Here is a 23086-nt window from a genome sequence, read left to right as displayed (position 1 = left end):
CGCCCTGCTCGGACGAACCGCATTTGCTCGCTTCAACGGGGTGCCACACTATGCTTATCTTAAGCTCAAGATGCCCGGACCACGCGGCGTCATAACAGTCAATGGAAATACGGAGCGCTCCCTCCGTACCGAGGAGCACACCACTGCATTAGCAGCAGAAATACAGAGCGGCCTTCTCAAGCAGAACCTTAATTCACTACAAGAAATATGCCCGTTCATGACAAAAATATAACGACCATGGTTTATTGGTCATAGATCAGTGACCAAAATTGACGAATTGATCAAGGGCTGACCAGAGGGGTCCAAACCCCCCACCATTGTGACAATATCTGTCAAAAAGGTCATCGCCGCATCACGTTAATTGGTCATAAAATGTATAGCACTATCCATGGCCATATTTTGGGTCCACCTTAACCAAATTAATATGTTCATAGGCCCAAGTAAGGGTGAGTGAGTAGGCACGTCAACAATTTTGCCTCTGTGTCATGTATACATGTAATAATTTTGTTTATGTGTCAGCCATGCGTGTCAAATCAACCTACGCGTGCAGGACCAACATGGTATATCTACACCCAACAGGTGTTAAAAAATGCAAGGGCTTCGCTTTTATAGTTTTTTGTTCACTTTCAATTAAAAAACTTTAAAATTGTTGGAGGATTCAAATTTGCTTCAACCCTTTTGTAATTTTTTGAGGATTATCAATATTATTTCATATCCAAATAAAAAAAGATCTTTAGGAGTTGCGTATATATGGGTCATACTGTTGATATTTGTCGTTTCACGAATATTCATTTTTAACACGATTCCATTTGAAAAAAAAAATCAAAAATCAAAACCTTATGCAATATAAGCTGACCATTAGGCCCATATAATTCAATTTAGTTTGCTACGTAATACTTCCTCCGTCTCATAATGTAACCGTCCCATAATGTAAGATGTCTTTTGCCGTACATTATGAGACGAAGGAAGCAGCAAAATAAAATACTTTTTTTTGCCAACAAGAACATAATACCTTTTTCTTATACACCAGTGGCACTAGTAGTTTTTATCGAACCCACTAACTACTGCTAAATAGTTATATGCTCATGCCAACTCATTTCCTAATAAAGGCTCGCGCCATATGTCCACCAATTTTTCAGCTCGCGCCAAATTTCCCAGCCTATTTTTTCTGCAAATCGATTACCCGCGCGCGTCTTCTCGGCCCAAACCAGAGTAGCCCATGTCATATAAAATGTATGAAACCCTAACTCCTTCCGAATCCCCTCCAGCGCCGCCACCCCCTCCCCTTGCCCCGGGTCTGGGACTCTCCCACGAGGCCACGACCCCCTCCCCTCCTCCTCGTCGAGCCTCGATCTGGCCAGATCCATCCAATCCACACACGGATCTGGCCTAACCATCCCGCGGCTGCGGCGGCAGGTTACCAGGACGGCGGTGGGAACAGACCTCGACGGCGGCGGGTACCTAGAATCGCTGTTGCACCAACCGCGCGCGTCACAATGGAGGGCGGGGCTTGACGGATCACCGCCTCGCCGATGTGGTCGCTGCCGCCTCTGCCGGAGCAGCGAACGCTGTGCTTGTCGCTGGACCAGCGGGTGCTGGGTGAGCCGCGTCGCTTGACTGGGTCAACTCCAATGGCCCCGGCGTCGGCGGCGATGAGGCGCCGGACGATCGGCCCGTGTACGCGGCCAAGACGACCACGCCGCTCGCAGCCCCGTCTGGGCCATCCTCACTACCGTCTTAGAGTTCAGCATCGGTCAGTCTCTTTCTTTTCTTTCTGAGCACTATTGATCGATGAAGGTGTTTGTGGCTGCTCAAATTAATGTCTGAATGTGCCAAATCTGCTGCTATGTATAGGAACTAAAACCTGCTGCTCTGAAGGTGCCAGCGTCGGTGAGGGAATTTATCAATGGTGGGTTCAGTACAGTATCTGCTGCTATGTTATTTGCAGCCAGAGAAGATATATGTTCATGCCATTTTCTTAACTGTGTCACCCGTTTTCAGCTAGTGTACAAACAAACAAATTATAGGCATGCATGAGTAGTGCACGGACGCATGTTAGTGTATCTTACCAGAGATGGACAAAGTCTTTTTGCGTAATTATGCCTGAACATGCATGGTAAGAACAAAATCATGACTGATTATAGAGAGAGCAAGTAGATACTCTCATCACTGAGAAAAAGCTTGTTTAGTTGAGAGTGTTCCATGGGAACCCTCAGACAGTGTAGCAGCACAGACATGTATAATCAACTTCTCTGCACCAGCTGAGCTAGTGTCTTACTGACTTCCAAGTCATAAACAATGTCAATAATGTTGATAAGTGCCAGCTGCAAATAATCTGCAAACACCACAGCAGGCTTTCCCTTGTAGCAATGTCCTTTTATATTCATAATAATCCTTACCTAATCAAATTAATGTATCCCCGTATGCTAGAGGATGTGTTTAGTCAGGCCAGCAACAATGCGGAGCTACATAATTAAATAACCTGATCTGAACTGTGAGCACATGATGATTGTGTGGGTGCAAATAAATGGAGGTTGAAATGCTTTTGGCTGTGACTTACTATTCCTTAGCCTATATGCATGTCTCCTTAGCCTATATGCATGTCTTAGTTAAACTTGAAAATCATTGTTTTCTCCTATGATGTTATGTGATTCAGTAATAAATTAGTAGACTCGAATATTTCTTGTTTTGATCAGTCTTGTGGAAAATATGACCTTCATTGAATACTCTACTCTTTATATGTCGCTCAAGGGTTCCTCGTCGTAGCTTTTGTTCTTGTTTTTGTTCAGTCTGCATTTATATGTTAGTCTAGTTATTAGATTGATTTTAGAATGTTCATCCAACTTTTGTTGATCTAAGAAACATCTTGCATGCTATAGAAGTCATATTACCTAAACTTGGCTTGTAGTTGTCTCTATGAAAGTGGTTGTATTTTGAATTTTATCTTTTGGTTTGCTGCAGTGGAATGCTCATCACCACATAGGGAAGATCTGAACCAAGTGAATGGAAGGATTTTTTGGCAATGTCTAGCTCAATCTCACCTTCGAGAAAATGTAATATTTTTCCTCCGGAGTTAGTCTACACTATCCAGGTTGTATGCTACTACTGAGATCCCATCAAGGTAACGCTCTTCCCCCACATCTTAATCTGCAAGAAAAGTATAAACAAGATTCAAGTGAGTGGTCTTCATGGGGTTGCTTGTTCGTATGATTTGTTCATGTGCTTCATTTTGTAATTCCAGTCAAGTAAAGGCTAAAGAAACATGCTACCCTCAAACTGAAGTTTTGCAACCATGTTAATATTTTATGCAAATTGCCAAGACTCTTCTGGGAGGATTATGTTTATCTCTGTAACTAGCTGTTAGCATTTTCCTGTTCAACAATAAAGGTCAACATCACTACAGGAAATGGTTCTGATTGTTGCTCCTTCAATTCAAACTCATGAATTAAGTTAAAGTCTACATATGAGGTTGTGTTTCAGCCATGCATACTTTGTGTGCATGTGTTGTTTGTGCTGAGTTTGGTTTGGTGGTATATGAGCTGTGTTGTGTTGTGGTGCTCATGTCGGTGCTGTTTATTTTACTGTGTTAAAGATATATGATTCACATCTCTTCATGTTGGAAGTTATTAATGTGAGTTTTTTTTGCACAAAGTGTTGAGCTAACACAAGAATAATCTTGCAATTCCTGAAATTTCTATGGGAGCATGTCATAGTCTTGTGTTAATTGCTGAATGTAAAACCTCCATTTATCTTTTGTTTGCTCATATTTTGTGAGCTTTCTTATGTTTGATTGTTCCAATTACCAGGATGATCTGAAGCACTCAAAGAAGCGAAGGGCAGAAGAAGCTTCGTTTCTCATTGATGTTATGTGTGATCAACTAAAATTTGCCCATCTCGTCCAATCTTTGTAGAACTATGTTGTTGTGCGCCTGTGCACTTGTTGGGTCTTTTTGCTGTGCACTTGCACTTGTAGCATTATTTTGCTGTGCACTTGTGCACTTGTTGGACTTTGGACCTTGCTGTGTAGAAGAGTTAATGGATGATGTATTGTATTTCATGTGATGTGTTACTGAAATGAAATACACAATTTATTTGCAATATCGTATTCTGTTGTACTTGTTTTCATACGTGAGATATGCAAGCTTCTGAAAATAATGCATCAGCCCAAATAAATCAGACCATTTCAGTAAAAGAATAGGTATTGGGCCAGGCCCATGTAGGCTAGATTGGTGGACTGGGCTATGAAATTTATGATGATTCCATTTGGTCACTAACAATGCCACGTCAGCTCAGCCACGTGGCTCAAGCAAGTGGGTAGTGACCTTTCTGAAATTTTGGTCGTCAGTCTAGCTATGACCAAAATTCCAAAAAGGTCAAATTTGTTTGTTCTTGACGGCCAACTGTTGACCTTCTGAATTTGGTCAAAAAAAGGTCAATAAACAATAAATACGACGAATCAACGACCAAAATGGGGAGTCATAATTGACTGTATTTCTTGTAGTGTTCGCCAGCCGAGCTCCTGGACACTGTTAAACGAGTCCGGACTACTTTGTAGCAGGACAGCCCAGCTCGTCAAGAACTCGACTAGCAATTCGGCCTCTGTCCCAGTCCCAACCAAGCGGCGGCATTCGTACCGTGTGTACATAACTACGCACTCAAAATACCATGGGCATAGACGGAGGCATAACTAGCTTGTGATCCATAATACGGCTCGACTGCTCCTGGACACATATTCTTTCAATTCTTTTCAGGTTTATTTTTCGCAGGCTTCCTCTAACGACCTGACCATCAGTCCTCTCGACGGGATGGACACACCAAGATGACAAGAAGCACTGGCATACAAGGGAATTTCCAGGTGGTCTCTTCAACGATCACTCTACCTGTTTTCTGGACCCGCACGCAGCTCTCCCTTGGTTGTGGCATGTTAAATAGCCCAGTAGCTTAATGCACCACTTGTACAAATACGCTTTGGCGTATTAATCAAACTATAATGGAACAGTTTGCGGCCTAACTTTTGCGGCACTAGCTTACTACCCCCCCCCCCCTTTTCCTTTTTGATAATCTTCTCAAGTTGCACCCATACACTTTGGTACGCTTCAATCTACCAGGGGCCTCATTGCGACCCATAATACGGCAACCAAGTCCGAAGACTTTTTACAATATAGTTCGGCACCCCGAATTTAGCATTATATGCATTGGCTCCGAATCATGTCTTTGGTCAATAGTTGGGTTGCCCGGCTCCCGTGCTTACTACCTTACATTCCGCTATATCTGCTAGGGTAGTAAAGGGAGAACTACTGCGATTGTGTCCTGATTTATCCGGATGAGCACCTTAGTAGAGAAAGCCGAAAACTGACTATCATGATACGACGAGAGCCGGTCAGCTCTTCGGAGGTTTCAAATCTTTAGCGATTTTTTTCGCATTATGCGACGAATCGGCTCTTACCCGATCAGGTGTTTACAGTACCCTAGTTCGGATACTAGGGGCTGTGCCTAAATTTTCATTGTCAAACTCCCATGGCTAAGTGAGGGTGATAAAGCCACATAGTCCGATTGCCTGGTTCGTTGTGCTAAACACCTCCTTCAAGGACCAAACAATTGGATCAAGAGTATTTACACTAGTAGTAAACAGGGTTTCGTTCGGGCCTGGCCAGCCCATTAGTCCCGGTTCGGCACGAACCGGGACCCATGGGGTGCATTAGTACCGGTTCGTGAGCCCAGGGGGCCGACCGGGGCCTCGGTGGCATTGGTCTCGGTTCGTCTGCACCCATTTGTCCCGGTTCCTGTCAAGAACCGGGACCAATAAGCCTCGCTACTGGCCCACATACATTGGTCCCGGTTCGTGGCAAGAACCGGGACAGAAGGGGTGCCTTTAGTACCGGTTCCAGCCACGAACCGGGACAAATGAGTTGCCTATATATACCCCATCGCCGCGGCAGAGCACTCCACAGTGCTTTGTTTTTTGCTGGTCGGCGAGGGGGAGGGCATTGGGTGCTCTAGCTCACCTCCTATGCACATGAGGTGTTCGATGAAATGCCCGAGCCACACTAGTTAAACTTTCTCCTCTCGAAGCTCGACCTCCGAGCTCCATTTTTCTCGAGATTTGTCTAGGTTTATATTAGCGGTCTGTCACACCCCGTCCCCGTCTTCACCGCTGTCGATCGCCCGCGCCGATCTCGTTGCGGCACCACCGTGGTGAGCCTCTTGTTCTTATCTTCTTTCTGAAAGAAAAAAAATTCTTACTTTACATAGATACTTGTCTAATTTTCTTACTTTTGACACACATAATTATATATAATGCACGCAGATGAACCGGCAATGAATGTACGGTGACAGACACACCTCCGAGTACATTAAGGGCGTGCATGATTTTCTCGAAGTGGCTGAGGCAAGCAAGCAGAATGGTTTTATGTGTTGTCCATGCCCTAAATGTGGGAATACGAAGTCTTACTCTGACCGGAAAATCCTTCACACCCATCTGCTTTACAAGGGTTTCATGCCACACTATAATGTTTGGACGAGGCACAGAGAAATAGGGGTTATGACGGAAGACGGCGAAGAAGAAGAGTACGATGACAACTATGTGCCCCCTGAATACGGTGATGCTGCAACGGGGGAAGCTGTTGAAGATCAAGAGGAACCATACGATGTGCTTGATGATGCTGCAATGGGGGAAGCTGCTGAAGATCAAGAGGAACCAGACGATGTGCCCCATGATGATGATCTCCGCCGGGTCATTGTCGATGCAAGGACGCAATGCGAAAGTCAAAAGGAGAAGCTGAAGTTCGATCGCATGTCAGAGGATCACAAAAAAGGGTTGTACCCCAATTGCAAAGATGGCAACACAAAGCTCGGTATCGTACTGGAATTGCTACAGTGGAAGGCAGAGAATGCTGTGGCTGACAAAGGATGTGAGAAGCTACTGAAAATATTGAAGAAGAAGCTTCCAAAGGATAACAAATTGCCCGACAGTACATACGCAGCAAAGAAGGTCGTATGCCCTCTAGGATAGGAGGTGCAGAAGATACATGCATGCCCTAATGATTGCATCCTCTACCGCGGTGCGTACAAGGATTTGAACGCATGCCCGGTATGCAGTGCATTGCGGTATAAGATCAGACGAGATGACCCTGGTGATGTTGACGGCGAGCCCCGCAGGAGGAGGGTTCCTGCGAAGGTGATGTGGTATGCTCCTATAATACCACGGTTGAAACAACTGTTCAGAAACAAACATCATGCCAAGTTGATGTGATGGCACAGTGAGGACCGTAAGAAAGACGGGAAGTTGAGAGCACCCGCTGACGGGTCGCAGTGGAGAAAAATCGACAGAAAGTACTGGGCTGAGTTTGCAGGTGACCCAAGGAACGTATGGTTTGCTTTAAGCGCGGATGGCATTAATCCTTTCGGGGAGCAGAGCAGCAATCACAACACCTAGCACGTGGCTCTAGTATGTATAACCTTCCTCCTTGGATGTGCATGAAGCGAAAGTTCATTATGATGACAGTTCTCATCCAAGGCCCTAAGCAACCCAGCAACGACATTGATGTGTACCTAAGGCCATTAGTTGAAGAACTTTTACAGTTGTGGAATGGAAATGGTGTACGTGCGTGGGATGAGCACAGACAGGAGGAATTTAACCTGCACGCGTTGCTGTTTGTAACCATCAACGATTGGCCCGCTCTCAGTAACCTTTCAGGACAGACAAACAAGGGATACCACGTATGCACGCACTGTTTAGCTGACACCGAAAGTATATACCTGAACAAATGCAGGAAGAATGTGTACCTGGGCCATCGTTGATTTCTTCCGACCAACCATCAATGCCGAAAGAAAGGCAAGCATTTCAAAGGTGAGGCAGATCACCGGAAGAAGCCCGCCATGCGTACCGGTGATCACGTACTTGCTATGGTCAATGATTTACACGTAATCTTTGGAAAGGGTCCTGGCGGACTAGCTGTTCCGAATGACGCTGAGGGACGCGCACCCATGTGGAAGAAGAAATCTATATTTTGGGACCTACCCTACTGGAAAGACCTAGAGGTCCGCTCTTCGATCGACGTGATGCACGTGACGAAGAACCTTTGCGTGAACCTGCTAGGCTTCTTGGGCGTGTATGGGAAGACAAAAGATACAGCTGAGGCACGGGAGGACCTGCAATGTTTGCACGAAAAAGACGGCATGCCTCCAAAGCAGTATGAAGGTCCTGCCAGCTACGCTCTTACCAAAGAAGAGAAGGAAATCTTCTTTGAATGCCTGCTTAGTATGAAGGTCCTGACCGGCTTCTCATCGAATAAAAAGGGAATAGTAAATATGCCAGAGAAAAAGTTTCAGAACCTAAAGTCTTATGACTGCCACGTGATTATGACGCAACTGCTTCCGGTTGCATTGAGGGGGCTTCTACCGAAAAACGTCCGATTAGCCATTGTGAAGTTATGTGCATTCCTCAATGCAATCTCTCAGAAGGTGATCGATCCAGAAATCATACCAAGCCTAAGGAGTGATGTGGTGCAATGTCTTGTCAGTTTCGAGTTGGTGTTTCCACCATCCTTCTTTAATATCATGACGCACGTCCTATCATGGCAGAACGGTTGACAGTCACTAGCTATCCAACCAAATGATAGCAAAGAAGTTACGGAAACATGATATTTTACTATATTTTCAAAGGAACAATTGTATTCGTGCCCCTAATTAGGTCACGCTTGACTGATTTGCCCCTATTTTTTCAACAATTGCGGTTTTGCCCAGCTCACTTCACTCGCCTTGTGTTTTTGTCCTTCCGGGGCGGTTCCAACCAATCACGTTTCGCCACGTGGCGACTGCTCACTGGTCGGAACTGCCCCGGAAGGGCAAAAACACAAGGCGAGTGAAGTGAGCTGGGCAAAACCGCAATTGTTGAAAAAATAGGGGCAAATCAGTCGACCGTGGCCCAACTAGGGGCACGAATACAAAAATCCCATTTTCAAAAAGTATAGAAGTAGCATATTCTATCCAAACCCTTCCCTGGTGTATAATATCTCGAACAAAATTTATGGACCTTCTCAAACTACTTGATGAATTTGAATTACATAATAGGGATGGATCCCGATTCGCAGATTTCATCACTCTGCAGAACTATAACGTAAATCTTGGAAGATCCCTTTCCCTTCCACTTTCAGGTGCATTCTCCATCAAAGAACCTTTACTCTTTACTTGGTTATTACTTCTTTACCTAATATTAAAGGATGGCGACTTTCATAGTTCTTCATATGTCATTGCTTTTTTATCCGTTAATTTTGTGTTAACCTCAAGATTGATGGCTGAGATTTCTCTCCTACTTTTTTTCTCTCTCTTATGAGTTAGTTGTTCCGATGGCTGGAAGAATCCGATCGATCGATCTCATCTCGTTCACGTGAACTCCATAGGATCGATCAGCCCAAGCCCATAATCTCATCTGGCCCACGTGAAGGATGATCTGGTCAAAAACGTTTCTGCGCCTGCTTCGACCTGACCCATCATCGTCATTAGACAAAAGACTCTGACTTTCTCCTCAAAGGAACGAAGCTGCGGTTGATCATCAAGGGCATGTATTCGATCTGGACGGAGCTGTCGTGTTGGTCATCGCGCTCGACGGGATTCATGAAGACAAGGGGAAGATACGTCATCGATGCCGCCGCTTCACGCGACCAGCACTGTATCGATCCGCCACCAAGCTGCAGTTGATCACCAAGGACATGTACTCGATCCGTCGCGCTCGACGGGATTGATGTCATGCGGCACCCTCCTGCGTGATTATGCTATCCAACGCTCCTCATGGTGTCATCGAGCAATCTGTTTCTTGGGCCCAGTCTTGCTCCGACACGCAGTGCTGCTCCAAGCACTCGGGCTGCTCAAGCTCGAGGATAATCTGCACGTCACAGGGCGAGCTGCTGGACGACAATTTGCGTAGGGCGAGCTGATTGTCTTCTATGTGTCGGCCAACTTCCTCCTGGGCAAGGTCACGGATACACACGCCCCCAGCCGCGCTCGCCAGCCGCCGATGATGACACCCAAGAGAATTAGGAGAAGAAGAAAAGGACGTTGTTGTCGTGGTCGTCGGTGTTAGACTGGAGATTGTGATGCTGAAGACCGCTTCTCCTCGATGCTAAACGCACGTCCCTATCCATGCAGTATGACTGCGTGTGTGCGTCCTGATAGATAGGATCCCAACTGTATGTTGGTACAGTGTGTGTGCTCATGCGTGTAATTCTCTCTCTCTCCTCCTCCTCCTCTTTGTACCTCTAAATGCTGTGCAACATGGGGCTGAATACAAGAGCTGATTACTGCCTTGCACCCACACTAAATACATTCTTCAGTCGGGATGACTTTCCGTGGACGAGCGCCTCGCCGCCTCCCCAAAGTATGGATGCAAGGGCTCCTGCTACTAACTTCTGTGGAGCGTGTTTTGCTGCTGTGTCATGGGCTCATGGCATATGCGTATTTGATTTAAAAGTGATGTTGGGGATTCATCTGGGATTTAATTTTGGCAGGTTAAAGGCTCAAAGCTGGTTTGTTTGCTTCTGGGTGGTTTTATGTGCTGCGGAGAGGTACAGAGGTTTCCTACAGCTACATGCACGTACCATCATGTTTCGTCTATTAGATGTTGATTCCTTTATCCCCTTTTTTAGGGTTCGTGATTGACAACTGATCTTGGGCTATAGAATTAACGTGTCTACTCTGTAAGTTCTCTAATCATTGACTTCCTTCGTTCCAAAATGTAAGACTTTTTAGAGATTCCAATAGAAACAGAGGGAATATTATTTTGTTTTATTTTGCTAAATCACTCATTACTACACTTGTCCATCTAATTTGCACTTGAAATCATATTGTAATAATTTATTTGGACACTGTATTTATATACATATTTGATGGAGCCGTCTAATTTAGATTTGAAATTATAGTGTACAATTTTATTTCAACTTGCTAATTCCAATTTACTTTTTTTTACTCTATGCAATGTTTTCCAAAAGGATGTTTCCATACATCTGGTTATAAAACTTTGATGTGAGATGGGTTGCAAATACCCCGGTCTCTAAATTTATCGCCATTGTTATTTACCTTCGGTAATCTAGATGACATGTAGTGTACATTTTCAGATTTTTATTAGGGTTAAGATGTGTGATATTTTCTTCCGTTGCAACGCACGGGCATTTGTGCTACTATTACTAAAGAGCTATACTTACAAACCATCAACATTTTCTACATTGGTCTCAACTCTGACTACTTGCATGTCGCAACCTCTGCTTTTGCTCTGTTTTCTCAACTCTGCTTTGCCTATAGTTAGCCTCCTCTACTCCTCTGCTTTGCTCTGTTTTCTCGGTTCTGAATATTTCCGTGACCGTTACTCTTATTTTGCCCTGTTTTCTGAAGTGTGGATCTTTGGTTGTAGCTTGAGGTTTGGTGCATCTAGTTGACTCGACTTGGGGCCTGACAACCTTCCTCCTTCCAACCACGGGACCGACGGAGAAGCTGCCTGCCTCCTCCTATTAATGGAGGCTGCTACTAGACTGTTACTATTACATTTAGCTACGGCCGTCTGATCAGCTCCGCGATGCGGGCGAACACACGTGGCGTTGACACGCGGAGGTCTCTCTGGAACAGAGGAGTCCAGAAGACGGAGACGCCGGCCGGGAGGCGGCGAGCGAATCCTTTCGCTGGCGGCTGCAGCGGGGGTTGCCCGGCGGAGTCTGGCGACGGCGCCATCCCGTGCCAGAGCTCGAGTGGAGACACTCATGGCAGCTTGATCTGTAAGTGCTCCATCTGTAGCTAGCTAGCTAGGGTTCCTGATGCGTTCGACTCAGGTGGTGGGGGTGGTCTTGGTTCCCTCGATATTATATATAATCTAGTCTGGCCTACTCTCTGCTGCAACCAAAGGATTACTTCCGCCATTACTGGGGAAGGGGGACAGCGTCTCCCTCCTGAGTGTTCAGCACCAAGATGGAGTCTGCATTTTTCTTTATCTGACATCCACTTGACGTGCCACTTCCTAGTTCACACATACGAAGACAAAAGCTTGCCGATCTCTCTGTGCATACACTCACTTTTATACAGGATTGAGTTCAGATAGATGATTGATCTCGTGTCAGCTGTGCGCTACTAGCTTTTTGTAGTTTCATTCATCCGGAAAACAAAATACGTAGGAATATATATTGTGCAAAATATAGGAACATAGTATCACATTGTCAACAACATACAGACATATGATTCTGTAAGTGAATCAAGGACCACGGTAAAAGTTATGTGAAATTCGGAGACATTACAGTCAACCGGGACAAAATATATAATGTGCCCAACAATACATTTTTTTAGGGATCACAATACATTACATGGTGAACTTTGTTACAGCACAAAGCCACCAAATTGACATGAGAACAAACTCATGTATTACTAGAAGCCAGAGTACAGGGAGGAGGAACTTGTTGGAAGCAGTTCATCATCTTCAGGAACAGAAAAAAACTGAATACTAGAAGTCTGTTCCTTCTAGTATTTTCAGTCTATATCTCTAAAAGTCTGTGTCTGCTACACCCCGCAGCAACACCTGAGGATCCAATCCAATCCAATCCAATCGACCATTAGAAACTGATAACACAATGTATATTACAGGTTCCTAATAGCCCAAAATAAAGCAACTAGTCCAACAGCCATCAAATTTCTCACATCTCTAGTAATATTCAGAAATTGAACCAAACAAACCATTAGAAGGAATGTGAAAACAAACCTGAAGGTTCAATGTGCACTTAGTCACACTTTACAAATATTTAAAAACAGGGTGCAAAAGGAATAAGTGGCCCACAGCACTACAAAACATATATCTACTTAGAGAAGCTAAACTCTACAGCTTAGCTACATGCATCACTGAAAGAAATTGGACCGATCTCAATATTCAGTGTGCACTTAACTACAAGCCATGAATATTCAGTTTCGGTGTCACTTATCCCTTGAATAGATTTATTTACATCAAGAATATTATTTCCTCACTTCACTTTGGTTCCGCTAGCTACGTCACTATGAGAGCATCAGAATTTTTTTAGACAGTTGGCTTGTGTAAATTACCTGCGTGCCATCTTCTGCACGTTGCTCCTCTTAAACTGCCACTCCTTCCATCTCATTTTTAATACTTGCCATGTTACTGCTCAGGCCATTTTCACTAACAAGATCATTTGGCTCATGAAAGTTATTTCTATCTTCTGTCTCATGATCATCATGTTGACCATCACCGTCAACTTGTGCTGGCAATAAATGATGTCACATGTGTGCGTGAAGAGGGAGTATACATAAGTCAACACTAATACTTAAACCAAAGTACTAGCAATTAAGCAGAATAAGATCACTGACAACAACAAATAATTCATTACCAGGATATTCTTCTTGTGCTCTTCCAAATACTTTGTGATTCAGCGATAACGTTGCATCGGTGGTAGCTGGAGGCACAGGGAGTTCCGCAGCAGTCTTAGTTCCCAGCTCGGAAGTAGCAACTTGTACTACACAATAATAAAAAATAAGAAATTTATGTGCCGTTGTGAAGAGAGAAATAACTCAACACGCAGCAACAATTAACCAAATACTTCGTAGTAATTAAGAAAAATTAGATGCACATGATACACTTGCTCACCAGACTCACCATTAGAAAAAGCCTGGGGCGTTACTGTCACTGATAACTTTCTGTAGCAACCTCTTGGGTCATCGTATCAGTAGCAACTGGTACTGCACAATAAATATGCCGGCATGAAGAAAGAGTTTATATATAACTCAATGCACCCCAAAATTAACCATAGTACTCTCTCCGGTTTTATTTACTCTGCATATTAAATTTGACTGAAGTCAAACTTTATAAAGTTTGACCAAGTTCATAGGAAAAAATATGAACATTTACAATAGCAAATCTATATGATGGGAAAGTGTATTCAATAATGAATCTAATGGTATTGATTTGTTATTGTATATGTTAATATTTTTGTCTACAAACTTTGTTAAAGTTTACAAAGTTTGATTTTGGGCAAAGCTAATATGCAGAGTAAATAAAAACGAAGGAAGTAATTAAGGAAAATGATATGCACAACAACACTTGCTCACCAGCAGACTCATCATTAGAAACAACATTGAGAGGCATTGTCACTGATGACATCATATCAGTAGGTGGTGCCGCACGACTCTCAGAATTCTGTGCAGGTTCCCTTTCCACACCAACTTCTTGGGTCATCGTGTCAGTAGCTGTGGCCGCATGGCTAATTTCCATAGCTGACTCACTTCCAATCTTCGAAGTAGCAACTTCTACTGCAGAAAAGAAGAAGGAAAAAACATGTAATGTTCCGACGTGAAGGGTAAGTATATGCACATATCTCAACACACCAGAAGAACTAACCAAAATAGCACTTCAGCAAATAAGATGCACATGCAACAACACTTGCTTACCAAACTCTTCGGTAGAAATGTCACCAGGTGCTGTTGATACCGTTATATCAGTAGGTGGTGCCACAGGGCTTTCAAAATTCTCCGCAGGTGCGCTTCCAACAGCAACCTCTTGAGCCAAAGTATTAGTAATCATTGGTGCAGTGCTAGTTCCTGTGGCAAGCTCGCTTCCCTTCAGTTTAAACAAGACCTTGGGACGTCTTGGATGGTTCTTTGCTGCTCCTTTCCAGTCCTGTTTTATTTCGTCGCTGAGTTCATCATGGAGAGCTGCATCATATCACATGACACTTACGTGCTCCCCTTGGCTGAACCACTGGGAAGAGGAGGAGGCTTGACCGATGCCTGGAGGACATTCTCGACAACAAGACTGCCGTGCCCTGCTGTATAGGGCCATCACGGTGACCGTTGCCGGCCAGGCTTAACGGCGGGGCAGGGATGGAGCACTGGTAGGATCCAGCCACGTCATTGTGGGCAAGAAGGGTGTCAACCAGGATATCCTTGTTGCTTAAACGGTGGCCGAACTTACTGTTTTGGAATTTACCACATTAAGTCGTGTTGTGATGAGATGAACATTCACTGCCAGCAAGGGCGGGAAGGAAGATGAGCGGCGACACAGGTGGGGTGGGGTGTTGAAATAGAGTGCGCGCAACCGAGGGAGGGGTGAGTCTTACGGCATCTCCAGCCGCGCCTCCCAGGAAGGCCTCCCCAGGCGTTTTTCTTGCGCCGGCGCCGAAAAATCGGTCCAGTCGCGCCCCAGGTGTCCGATTTTCGCCGGCCTGGGCCGAAAACAGCGCCGGCGGACCCAGGCCGAACCCGGCGCGCTGGGGGGCGCCCGGAGGCGCCGGGCGAACTTTTTTGGCGCGAAAAAGCCGCGGGCCCGCCGCGTCAGCGACACGGCTCTCTTCTCGCCCCTTCGTCGTCCTCATCGCCTCGTTTCCCGCGGAGAATCAATGCCAAAGCTGCCGCGCTGCCGCGCCGGTCAGCCTGCGCCATTGATGCCTCATGGGCGGCGCAGTGAAGGCCGGACGACGCGCGTCCCTCGCCCTCCCTCGCCCGCCACGCGTACACACGGCGGCCACGCGTACGGGCGGCGTCTCGGCCTATATAAGACGCGCACCAGCATGCTGGGCGACCACACTCTCTCGCCGTCATCGTTCCTTCCTCTCTTCTCTCTCGCCGTCGTTTCTCCCTCTCCTCTCTCTCGCCGTCTCCACCCATGGCCGAGCGCTTCCCTGGTGACGGCGCGGCGGCGAACGGCTTCGGCCGCCGCCATCTCCACGAAGACGAGGCTCGCCTCCTTTACGAGGCCGGGTACCCGGTCCCGCCGGACATGCGGGTGCCCGACGCGTGGAGGATCAGCGCCGGCGGCGTGCCGGTGCCACCACCACCCACCGGGGCGGCGCGGCGTGCGGAGATCGCACGCATCCGCGCGTCCCTACCGCGGGCGGCGAGGGAGGGGCCACGGTACGTCCCCGACAGCCCGCTCTGGGAGCCCTGCTTCCGCCGCCGTCACGCCGAGCAGCTCGAGGCCACCAACGGCGTCGAGCCCTCCGGCAGGCTCAACTCCAACGGCCGGCGCCGGTGGTGGGGCGTGCCCGGGCGCACGTTGGAGGCCGTCCTCGAGTACATCGAGGGCGGCAACACGCCGCCCCTCGAGTACCCCGATCCCCCGTCCTTCTCACGCCGCCGGGGAAGCTCCTGGACCCCGAGGCACATGGAGACCGGGGGGTCCTCCTCGTCGTCCGGCGGCTCACCCTGCCTCCGCCCCGTCAAGCCGGAGCCCCAGGGCACGCCGGTCAGTGCCCGCACGCGCAGCTCCGGCGTCCGCATCGGCGGCGCCAACGCCTCCCCACCCACCGGCCGCTTCGTCCTCGTCAAGCCCAAGCCGGAGCGCGGCCTCCCCGCGGAGTACGAGGAGATAGCCCAGCGTGGTTTCTCCGACGAGGACGCCCTGCGGTGGGCGCGGGACGACTACCTCCGCGACGAGATGGTCCGGCAGTGCCGGGCCCTGGAAGAGATCGCCGCCCGCAAGCGTGGGCGCGAGGACGAGCACGGCGTCGTGGTCCTCGACAGCGACGACGACGACGACGCCTCCGGACCGTCCAACCCGCCGCGCCAACCGGGGGAGGGATGCAGCAGGGACGACGACGACGACGACGGCGGCGGCGGCGACTACACGCGGTTCTACCGCCTCCTCGGCATCTAAACCGCATGGGCGGGCGGCGAGGCGGGTGGCGAGGGGGACGGCGGGGGTAGCCTGCCGAAGTTTTTTTCTTTTTTTGTAAAATATGTTTAAGTTTGAACGAACTCGCCAATGTTTGCGTTAAATTTCAGTTGTATTTGCGCCGTATTTGAATTTTTTTAAAAAAACGTGGGCGCCGCGACGGGGGGGCATCACGCCCCCAGTGCGCGGTTTAGCGCCGGCGCGCCCCCAGGGGCGATTTTTAGGCGTCCTGGGGGGCCGAACGGCTGGAGATGCCCTTAGACCATGTGTTATTGTGTTAGGGGCGTGTAATGTAATGTTTTACCCGTTGCAACGCACAGGCCCTTTTGCTAGTAATAATAAAGCACGGATTGAGTCTTCGGATTCACCGTCACAATACGCTTCTTCCTGTGATTTTACGCTTTTAGTTTAAATTTGAAACATATTTGAGGTTACGCTTTTAGTTTAAATTTGAAACATATTCGAGGTGGTACTAAATTTCTGTCTCGGTAATTCAATGAGGCGCGCTTGTAATTGGGCCGGCCCGCCAAATGGCGCGCTTGTAATTGTTTTCCTTTATTTTTCAAACCCACTAGGACACTAACTCACTTGTGCACAAATACATGTTACCTTCTTTTATTCTTCCCCGGTCGCGGTTCTTATTCCTTATTCCTTTTTTTTTCTTCATTACACGGACTTGGTTCAATAAAACGTACGTGTCGTGTCAAAGTCATGTACTACTACTAGAAAACCAATTAAATAAGAAAACAAAGAAACTCACGATCAGGACTTCCAGTTGAACCTTCCTAACCCTCCCATATATACGATGCCCGGGATCATGTGCTTTCCTATACCTAGGCGAGACGCCGAGACCTCGCATCGAGGAAGAGCAGCGCCGAGTCCGAGGAAGCACGATGGGCGTCCTTGGTCTTCCTCCCGATCGAGATCGGCCACGGTGTTGCCCGAAGTCGTGTGCATGACTTCCTTGATCTCTCACGATGCGTATGTTTGCTCACGTCCTCCTCGACTCGATCGGCTCCAGAGAGCTGGATCCTCTCTTGTGATAGATCGCAATGGCCGCAAAGGTCCCAAGAACGCCCGCTGGACTTCACTCCAGATCGAGCTCTACCAGTACCCGTTCACCCCATGAGATTTGTCCGCCGACCGTCTCCTCCGCTCAACGCCGCCCCCGCTGGACTCTCCCGCTCCCACCTAGCGCGTCCGTCAACCGTGATCGGGCTCTTCTCTACCGGCACCGATCATCAGTAGGTCGCCGCCTCCCAACCTCATGCATCAATCATCCTCCACTCATTGCTCCCTTCATTGGCAGATGCAGACGTATGTTCTCGCTGTTCGTCATGGTGCAGTGCTTAAGGTGTTCCGGGAGCCGCTGGCTGGCGCGGGAAGAAGCGTCTCGCCGGTTTACCACTCCATCGCCTATCAATGGCACCACCAAGGTATGTTGATCGAGGTCGAGGTTCACACAACATTGTGAATCAGAGATAGAGTCGTGTGCTTGGTGTAGTGGAGTGGCATGTGACTCTGAACGTTGTTCCAGCTTTCCTTTTTCTCATATACTTCCCAAGCAGGTAGAAGAGTGTTGATCCCAATTTTCATGTTCTAACCTTGCTATGAGCTGTAGAAGAGCGTGAACTACATCCTGGTGAGGTGATGGCTTTTCATGCAGGATGCAGCAGCAGCAGCATGCAGGGATGGATGAAAGTAAGTAGCAGACTAACACTTTGCACGTCTTATGATTCTCCCTAATTGGTGATGACAAATCTTTGACTGAATATTGCATCAGTAACGTATCCGTTCAGCAATCCTTCTGTTATTGCTGCTGCTCCGGCCTATGAAGATACCTGGCCATGCATATCTTCTTGATGGACAGACATAATATCTTGGATGCCCATAAATATGTTAGAAAACATGGGTTGTGGGAATCACTTCCTTTTACTTAACATATATTTACATACAAGTTTTGGCTTTTATATGCTTCAACTGCAGTGCCAACTGGGTGAGACTTTGCAGCGATGACAAGAGCCCAATTGGAGTGTCTGATAAGAAAAAATCCCGACAGAATTTATGCATGAAAAAATAATTCTAACCTGCATGAGCAGACAGGGCCAAGCGAAGGTTGCATGGACGTGTGAATTAGTATACAAGTCTCCTATATATGCTTCAAAGAAAAACTCTACAATACAATGCAAACCTATATATACTTGGCATCAGTGAGATCCATAGATGAGCTAAGTAAGTACAAAGCTATGAATTTTCATGTAGCTATGTGAGTTTGTGATGTTTTCCATATGTATTTCCTTATAAGACAACACAAGCATCCTACTTTTCAGTCTATAAGTTAGTTTATGAGTTGATCCAGTGCCAAACACAGTTCAGTTGAACATGTTTGTTACAACATTTTTATGACATGAGCGTGAATTTCGAAGAATTAATTGCTGGGTTAGATCGAAATATTATAGTATGTCTTTCAGAAAACGTTTCTTGAAATTCAGAATAATTCTTTGAATTATCAATTTTTTTGACAACCAAGATATTTTTTCAAAAATGTGAACATTGCTTTAGTTTGTGAATAAATTTGAAAAAGGGTACATTTTCTTGCATTTGTAAATAAATTTTAAAAATCATGAGATAAGATGTGAACAAAATGTGGTCATAACCATTGAAGAATATGATATTTTTTTCTCCCGTTGCAACGCACGGGCCCTTTTGCTAGTCTTTCCCTAATAATAAAGCACGGATTGACTCCGTGGGTTCACCGTCACAATACGCTTCTTTCCGTGAATTTACGCTTTCAGTTTAAATTTTAAACATATTCGAGGTGGTACTAAATAAAACTATACAAAAAACGTTGGGCTGAACAAACACTTCCATACTCCCGCTTGGGCCACGTTCGCAGCGCCCTTGCCGGTGCGCCCACAACTGGCTGGGCCTCAGCCTTCGAACCAGGGAACGCCAGGCTTGGATCAAGCCTTTGTACGATTGAAAGACGAAGCAAGTTATCAATCCGAGATAGTAGTTCTAAAAAAACTATCCAAGATCCCCGCACGTCTTCCCTTGAGATGCGGACTCTGTGTCCAACTCTGCATCGCTGCCTCCTCTAATTCCTCCCGTAAATATCGATTGATTCACGTGGAGGCTGAAGAGCTGCGCTAGGGTTTCAGGGATCGGAAGTGGTTTTGACGGCAGACCCATGGCATCGAGCGCGGCGACGAGGGGATGGGGAGGCGGTGGCTCTCTGACAGAGGAGGCGATTAGCGCCGGCTTGGCTGAGTTAGAGTGTGGCCTCGCGTCCCGCTCCGAAGACATCAACGCAAGCGCTGTGCGCCGCCAACTCGCTCCGCCGCCGCGATCTCTATGTATCGCGATCACGAGTAGTCCGACTCCCTTGCTGCTGCATGCTCTAGGAAGGGGTCTAGGACGCCGTGGGCATTAGTGAGAGCCTGAGGGCGCTCTATGCCAAGATGGACTCCACGACGTTCTTCCAGTTTGTTGCAGCGCGATGCAAGAGATCGACGCAGCCTGCGGTCATGTGCTGCTTGGATCTGGGCAAGTCCGTCATGGACGCGATCGCCGACGTGTTCCCGATGGACCAACTGGAGTTGAAAAACCTGCAAACCTTGCCTGGGGCCTGGACATGCACCCTCATCCTGGAGGAAACCGTGCAGGCGCTGCCCGGCCCAGACCCGGAGATCAGGCTGGCACGACCCTTGCGGCGGGCTACGCTAACCATGCGCGGGGACCTAAGCCGTCTCCCTCGCGTGACCCACTCGGCAAACTCGGCGGCTTCTGCTCCGGCTTGCAAAGGTCGCTGCTCCTGCTGGCCGGCAACTGTCCGCTCGCCAACCTCGCAAGGCCGCAGCTTCCCGAAACAAAGGTCCCCATTCACATCTCCTTTGTGCTGCAGACAGGACTGGATAACCCTTGCTGCCTAGATGTGATCTATATTCAGAATGTGGCAGTGGCACATGTAATGCAAAGCAACGTCTAATCTCTATAGCTTTTCATCCAGTAAGTTAGCACGGCAACAGGTAATGACGGATGTCAATTTCTAATCATACGTGAATGATTATGCTGAAATAACAACACAAAGTATTGTTGAATTTTAAGAGAATTCATATATATAGTAAAAACCAAAAATCCCACAAATATGATGACTTATCTATAGAATTTTATGCTGAACATGTTAGTTTGATCTCCTCCGACTATCAGTTATATGAATGTTCTTCTCTTTTCCGGTTGTGTGACATGGATTACTGAATTTTAGAGAATATATATGTTTTACGATTTTTGGTGATGTTTTGCTCAAGCAAAGAAGAAACTTAATTATGCTAATAGTTATTGTAAATTAATTACTTTGCGCCAGAACTTTTTATTAAATGTTTTTCCCAGGCGTAACACTAAAATATGGAGTCATAATCAGCCCTTATTTTAGTTTTGGAGAAACACTAAGTGACACAGAAAATACGAACATATAACATGTCTGCATGTATTTCTGGCTTTTCATTGCCACGGTTAGATTACCTGAAACTATTGAATGAGAGGCTTTTAGTTTCAGTTATCAAATTCTAAAGCTGGATCCCTTCATCAGTTGGTGATTTTGTATATGTTGTGCCACATATCTCATTCAAGATTTACCGTCAAATCAGTTTTTCTTCTCTCACACAGATGCTCCATGTCATAAATAGTTTACGGGTCATTTTGATATTCCTGCAGATCTGTGAAATAATGTTGCTGCAAACATATACTAATCTGTTAGGTGCTCTCAAGTTATGCACTTGAGTTAATCATCGACGATCAATATTGAGCATTCAACATTTTAATTATCATTTATGCACCTCTATGCACCTCCTGAAGTGCGTACATACTAAAAGAATAAGATACCTCCTTTTATTGGCATACTCTTGAGCTTTATTAATCCTGACTAGGATACATATAGATTCATTTAGTAAATCAGTATAAAAAATAGTCTTGAAAATTTCTAGCCCATGTTGATGACTAGCTCAACTGCTCTGTTGCCACCGTTTGCCCCTCAGATCCTCCTTATCAATTGCAATCTCTGTTTGCACAAGTTAAGACCTCCCCCGCCGTATCAACAACTCTCCTTGATGGTGTCTTCCCATAAAAGTATTGACCCTACATCGGAACCGATTCTACATCTCATCGTTTTCTCCCGTTACAACGCACGGGCAATTTTCCTAGTAATAATAAAGCACGGATTGACTTTGTCGGGTTCACCGTCACAATACACTTTCTTCTCATGTCATAATACGCTTTTACAATTTGTATGGACAAAATTGTAATATAAACGAGGTGGTACTAATTTGGGTCCGCACCAACCGGCTAGCACTCGTTGAAGTATTGTTTGTTTTGGCAAAAAACGTTTCGATCCACTACCCTTCCGTCAAGGAAAAATAAATTGTGGCTTGAGGGGATCGATTTCACAACCCGCTTATAACTGACAAGGAGACGGAACCAACTGGGCTAGCTGCCCTTTATTTGCATTTGATGGGATGTTCGGGTATAGAGGGGATATTCGGATGGATTTCTTAGAAAGTAAGACCATATAATAGGAAGGTGTGGCAAGACCAATTAACTGAAGTCAAAGATTTCTTCATCAAAAAGTATATGCAAAGACCACATAATGGGAAGGTCTGCATGGATTGGCTACAACATGCATGCAGCGTGCATATGCCCTACATATACCGGTATTTTTTTTATTAATTCTAAAATAATTACCGATTAAGTGATACTAATTATTCGATTGATTATTTAAAACAACACCCAAACTTTTTACTAATTCTAAAATAAGTACAGATTAAGTGATACTCCCTCTGTAAACTAATATAAGAACGTTTACATCACTATTTTAGTATTCTAAATGCTCTATATTAGTTTACGGAGGGAGTACTAATTATTTGAGTGTTACTAATTCTAAAATAATTACAGATTAAGTGATACTAATTATTCAAGTGATTATTTTAAAACAACACCTAGACAAATTCTACAAGAAATTATTTTAAAGCAACGCACGGGCATTTGTGCTAGTTAAGACATATGCGAGGTGGTACTAAATTTTGTTTTCTTTCATCCATCAGAGTCGATCGATTCATCCGTGCAAAAATAATAATGGTCAATGCGCGCAGAATCGAGCTTGTAACCTCGTGCCCAACAACTTTTGACACAACCAACTAAGCTAGCTCCATCTATGCTATAAGGAAGGTTCATTCAGGTTTCAAATAGTCCCACATCGCTCCCTCCAAACCAAACTTCGTAATTTAAAAGGATCTTCGAGTTTCCTGAGTATTAAGGAGCAGTTTCGGGAATCAATAAGGAAGGAAATAAGTTGCCCAATAAGGAAGGAAAAGAGGAGGAAATAATGATGGAAAGAGAGGAAAAAGAAAGGAAAGAGGGGGAAGCAGATAAGTAAATGTATTTGAA

The 23086-nt window shown here is 46.0% G+C and overlaps 1 long non-coding RNA gene across 1 annotated transcript; it reads left to right on the top strand.

The window, feature by feature from the left end:
- The first annotated feature begins 1232 nt into the window (after positions 1-1232).
- On the top strand, positions 1233-4125 carry LOC125525103. The gene is made up of 4 exons (XR_007291149.1): positions 1233-1753; positions 1855-1909; positions 2962-3121; positions 3807-4125. It is a non-coding gene; the product is annotated as an uncharacterized LOC125525103 (long non-coding RNA).
- The last annotated feature ends 18961 nt before the right edge of the window (positions 4126-23086 follow it).

Source organism: Triticum urartu, chromosome 7, assembly GCF_003073215.2.
Source record: "Triticum urartu cultivar G1812 chromosome 7, Tu2.1, whole genome shotgun sequence".
Classification (NCBI taxonomy): Eukaryota; Viridiplantae; Streptophyta; class Magnoliopsida; order Poales; family Poaceae; genus Triticum; species Triticum urartu.
This window is presented reverse-complemented; position numbering and strand designations above follow the sequence as displayed.